General features: G+C 41.6%; 1 protein-coding gene across 1 annotated transcript in view; it reads left to right on the top strand.

Moving 5' to 3' along the window:
• DCX (doublecortin) overlaps positions 1–6,000 on the top strand; it is a 164,682-nt gene that overhangs the window by 134,039 nt on the left and 24,643 nt on the right. The window lies entirely within an intron of this gene.

Below are 6,000 nucleotides of genomic sequence, written 5' to 3'. Positions count from 1 at the left end.
TGCTTTAATTTATTAGAGTATTTAATTATTGCACTATTGCTTGTATATACCTATGTGTTTAGCCTGCAAAGGTTTTCAAAGCATAGTTAAAAGGAAGCTCCAGAGTAGTAATGCATTGCAAATCAGGATCAGAACATGGCCGATAAGCTAAACCAAGGCAGAATATGTATGTATCCTGGATTTGGAGTGCACTTTTTAGGTTCAGAACTCTGGACAGCAATTTTTTATTGGTGGATGAATTTATCCACCAATCAGCAAGGACAACCCAGGTTGTTCAGCAAAAATGGGCCGGCATCTAAACTTACATTCTTGCATTTCAAATAAAGATACCAAGAGAATGAAGAAAATTTGATAATAGGAGTAAATTAGAAAGATGCTTAAAATTTCATGCTCTATCTGAATTATGAAAGAAAACTTTTGGGTTCAGTGTCCCTTTAACAAACACCCAAGAAGTAACATCTGTTTTTTTACACACCAACACTCTCAGTGACTGCACTCAGGGAATTGTATAAAAAAAGGGCTGTCCCTGCAAGCTGCAAGATGTCTCCCATAGAAAGTAAAGGAGTTTGCTAGAAAGTTAAACTTTGCTAGGGAGAATGAAGTTAGCAGGGAGCAGGGGGCAGACTTTAAAAATTAAATTCAGCAGCCAATACTAATTAGATCACTCTGCATTTAATGTATAGTAATATACAGTTGCCTCTATTTTCATTTGCATGTTTTTTCTGTATTAAGTGTTTGTGCATTTTCACAGGGGAGAAATACTTAGGCCTAGATTTGGAGTTTGGCGTTAGCCGTGAAAACCAGCGTTAGAGGCTCCTAACGCTGGTTTTAGGCTACCTCCGGTATTTGGAGTCACTCAAAATAGGGTCTAACACTCATTTTTCAGCCGCGACTTTTCCATACCGCAGATCCCCTTACGTCAATTGTGTATCCTATCTTTTCAATGGGATCTTTCTAACTCCGGTATTTAGAGTCGTGTCTGAAGTGAGCGTTAGACATCTAACGACAAAACTCCAGCCGCAGGAAAAAAGTCAGTAGTTAAGAGCTTTCTGGGCTAACGCCGGTTTATAAAGCTCTTAACTACTGTACTCTAAAATACACTAACACCCATAAACTACCTATGTACCCCTAAACCGAGGTCCCCCCACATCGCCGACACTCGATTCAAATTTTTTAACCCCTAATCTGCCGACCGCCACCTACGTTATACTTATGTACCCCTAATCTGCTGCCCCTAACACCGCCGACCCCTATATTATATTTATTAACCCCTAACCTGCCCCCCACAACGTCGCAGCCAGCTACCTACAATAATTAACCCCTAATCTGCCGACCGCAAAGCGCCACCACCTACGTTATACTATGTACCCCTAATCTGCTGCCCCTAACACCGCCGACCCCTATATTATATTTATCAACCCCTAATCTGCCCCCCTCAACGTCGCCTCCACCTGCCTACACTTATTAACCCCTAATCTGCCTAGCGGACCGCACCGCTATTATTATAAAGTTATTAACCCCTAATCCCCTAACGCTGGTTTTAGGCTACCTCCGGTATTTGGAGTCACTCAAAATAGGGTCTAACGCTCATTTTTCAGCCGCGACTTTTCTATACCGCAGATCCCCTTACGTCAATTGCGTATCCTATCTTTTCAATGGGATCTTTCTAACTCCGGTATTTAGAGTCGTGTCTGAAGTGAGCATTAGACATCTAACGACAAAACTCCAGCCGCAGGAAAAAAGTCAGTAGTTAAGAGCTTTCTGGGCTAACGCCGGTTTATAAAGCTCTTAACTACTGTACTCTAAAATACACTAACACCCATAAACTACCTATGTACCCCTAAACCGAGGTCCCCCCACATCGCCGACACTCGATTAAATTTTTTTAACCCCTAATCTGCCGACCGCCACCTACGTTATACTTATGTACCCCTAATCTGCTGCCCCTAACACCGACGACCCCTATATTATATTTATTAACCCCTAACCTGCCCCCCACAACGTCGCAGCCAGCTACCTACAATAATTAACCCCTAATCTGCCGACCGCAAAGCGCCGCCACCTACGTTATACTATGTACCCCTAATCTGCTGCCCCTAACACCGCCGACCCCTAATCTGCTGCCCCTAACACCGCCGACCCCTAATCTGCCCCCCTCAACGTCGCCTCCACCTGCCTACACTTATTAACCCCTAATCTGCCGAGCGGACCGCACCGCTATTATTATAAAGTTATTAACCCCTAATCCACCTCACTAACCCTATAATAAATAGTATGAACCCCTAATTTGCCCTCCCTAACACCGCCGACCCCTAATCTGCTGCCCCTAACACCGCCGACCCCTAATCTGCCCCCCTCAACGTCGCCTCCACCTGCCTACACTTATTAACCCCTAATCTGCCGAGCGGACCGCACCGCTATTATTATAAAGTTATTAACCCCTAATCCGCCTCACTAACCCTATAATAAATAGTATTAACCCCTAATCTGCCCTCCCTAACATCGCCGACACCTAACTTCAAACATTAACCCCTAATCTGCCGACTGGAGCTCACCGCTATTCTAATAAATGTATTAACCCCTAAAGCTAAGTCTAACCCTAACACTAACACCCCCCTAAATTAAATATAATTTAAATCTAACGAAATAAATTAACTCTTATTAAATAAATTATTCCTATTTAAAGCTAAATACTTACCTGTAAAATAAATCCTAATATAGCTACAATATAAATTATAATTATATTATAGCTATTTTAGGATTAATATTTATTTTACAGGTAACTTTGTATTTATTTTAACCAGGTACAATAGCTATTAAATAGTTAAGAACTATTTAATAGCTAAAATAGTTAAAATAATTACAAAATTACCTGTAAAATAAATCCTAACCTAAGTTACATTTAAACCTAACACTACACTATCAATAAATTAATTAAATAAACTACCTACAATTACCTACAATTAACCGAACACTACACTATCAATAAATTAATTAAATACAATTCCTACAAATAAATACAATTAAATAAACTAGCTAAAGTACAAAAAATAAAAAAGAACTAAGTTACAAAAAATAAAAAAATATTTACAAACATAAGAAAAATATTACAACAATTTTAAACTAATTACACCTACTCTAAGCCCCCTAATAAAATAACAAAGCCCCCCAAAATAAAAAAAATGCCCTACCCTATTCTAAATTACTAAAGTTCAAAGCTCTTTTACCTTACCAGCCCTGAACAGGGCCCTTTGCGGGGGCATGCCCCAAGAAATTCAGCTCTTTTGCCTGTAAAAAAAAACATACAATACCCCCCCCCAACATTACAACCCACCACCCACATACCCCTAATCTAACCCAAACCCCCCTTAAATAAACCTAACACTAAGCCCCTGAAGATCTTCCTACCTTGTCTTCACCTCACCGGGTATCACACCGATCCGTCCAGAAGAGCTCCTCCGATGTCCTGATCCAAGCCCAAGCGGGGGGCTGAAGAGGTCCATGATCCGGCTGAAGTCTTCATCCAAGCGGGGCAGAAGAGGTCTTCCATCCGATTGAAGTCTTCATCCAAGCGGTATCCATCCGGAGCGAAGCGGCAGCATCCTGAAGACCTCCGACGCGGAACATCCATCCTGGCTGACGACTGAACGACGAATGACGGTTCCTTTAAATGACGTCATCCAAGATGGCGTCCCTCGAATTCCGATTGGCTGATAGGATTCTATTAGCCAATCGGAACGTCGCCGCCAGCTACCTACACTTATTAACCCCTAATCTGCCGACCGCAAAGCGCCGCCACCTACGTTATCCTTATGTACCCCTAATCTGCTGCCTCTAACACCGCCGACCCCTATATTATATTTATTAACCCCTAATCTGCCCCCCTCAACGTCGCCTCCACCTGCCTACACTTATTAACCCCTAATCTGCCGACCGGACCTGAGCGCTACTATAATAAAGTTATTAACCCCTAATCCGCCTCACTAACCCTATAATAAATAGTATTAACCCCTAATCTGCCCTCCCTAACATCGCCGACACCTAACTTCAAACATTAACCCCTAATCTGCCGACTGGAGCTCACCGCTATTCTAATAAATGTATTAACCCCTAAAGCTAAGTCTAACCCTAACACTAACACCCCCCTAAGTTAAATATAATTTAAATCTAACTAAATTAATTAACTCTTATTAAATAAATTATTCCTATTTAAAGCTAAATACTTACCTGTAAAATAAATCCTAATATAGCTACAATATAAATTATAATTATATTATAGCTATTTTAGGATTTATATTTATTTTACAGGTAACTTTGTATTTATTTTAACCAGGTACAATAGCTATTAAATAGTTAAGAACTATTTAATAGCTAAAATAGTTAAAATAATTACAAAATTACCTGTAAAATAAATCCTAACCTAAGTTACAATTAAACCTAACACTACACTATCAATAAATTAATTAAATAAACTACCTACAATTACCTACAATTAACCGAACACTACACTATCAATAAATTAATTAAATACAATTCCTACAAATAAATACAATTAAATAAACTAGCTAAAGTACAAAAAATAAAAAAGAACTAAGTTACAAAAAATAAAAAAATATTTACAAACATAAGAAAAATATTACAACAATTTTAAACTAATTACACCTACTCTAAGCCCCCTAATAAAATAACAAAGCCCCCCAAAATAAAAAAAATGCCCTACCCTATTCTAAATTACTAAAGTTCAAAGCTCTTTTACCTTACCAGCCCTGAACAGGGCCCTTTGCGGGGCATGCCCCAAGAAATTCAGCTCTTTTGCCTGTAAAAAAAAACATACAATACCCCCCCCCCAACATTACAACCCACCACCCACATACCCCTAATCTAACCCAAACCCCCCTTAAATAAACCTAACACTAAGCCCCTGAAGATCTTCCTACCTTGTCTTCACCTCACCGGGTATCACACCGATCCGTCCAGAAGAGCTCCTCCGATGTCCTGATCCAAGCCCAAGCGGGGGGCTGAAGATGTCCATGATCCGGCTGAAGTCTTCATCCAAGCGGGGCAGAAGAGGTCTTCCATCCGATTGAAGTCTTCATCCAAGCGGTATCCATCCGGAGCGAAGCGGCAGCATCCTGAAGACCTCCGACGCGGAACATCCATCCTGGCTGACGACTGAACGACGAATGACGGTTCCTTTAAATGACGTCATCCAAGATGGCGTCCCTCGAATTCCGATTGGCTGATAGGATTCTATCAGCCAATCGGAATTAAGGTAGGAATATTCTGATTGGCTGATGGAATCAGCCAATCAGAATCAAGTTCAATCCGATTGGCTGATCCGATCAGCCAATCAGATTGAGCTCACATTCTATTGGCTGATCGGAACAGCCAATAGAATGCAAGCTCAATCTGATTGGCTGATTCCATCAGCCAATCAGAATATTCCTACCTTAATTCCGATTGGCTGATAGAATCCTATCAGCCAATCGGAATTCGAGGGACGCCATCTTGGATGACGTCCCTTAAAGGAACCGTCATTCGGCTAGTAGGCGTCGGGAGAAGAGGATGTTCCGCGTCGGATGGAAGATGATGGCTCCCGAAGAAAGAAGATTGTAGATGCCGTTGATAGAAGACTTCATCCGGATCATGGACCTCTTCAGCTCCCGCTTGGATGAAGACTTCATCCGGATCATGGACCTCTTCAGCTCCCGCTTGGATGAAGACTTCAGCCGGATCATGGACCTCTTCAGCCCCCCGCTTGGGCTTGGATCAGGACATCGGAGGAGCTCTTCAGGACGGATCGGTGAACCTGGTATGGTGAAGATAAGGTAGGAAGATCTTCAGGGGCTTAGTGTTAGGTTTATTTAAGGGGGGTTTGGGTTAGATTAGGGGTATGTGGGTGGTGGGTTGTAATGTTGGGGGGGGTATTGTATGTTTTTTTTACAGGCAAAAGAGCTGAATTCTTTGGGGCATGCCCCGCAAAGGGCCCTGTTCAGGGCT

Source organism: Bombina bombina, chromosome 1 (genome assembly GCF_027579735.1).
Source record: "Bombina bombina isolate aBomBom1 chromosome 1, aBomBom1.pri, whole genome shotgun sequence".
In the NCBI taxonomy this organism is placed as follows: domain Eukaryota; kingdom Metazoa; phylum Chordata; class Amphibia; order Anura; family Bombinatoridae; genus Bombina; species Bombina bombina.
This window is presented reverse-complemented; position numbering and strand designations above follow the sequence as displayed.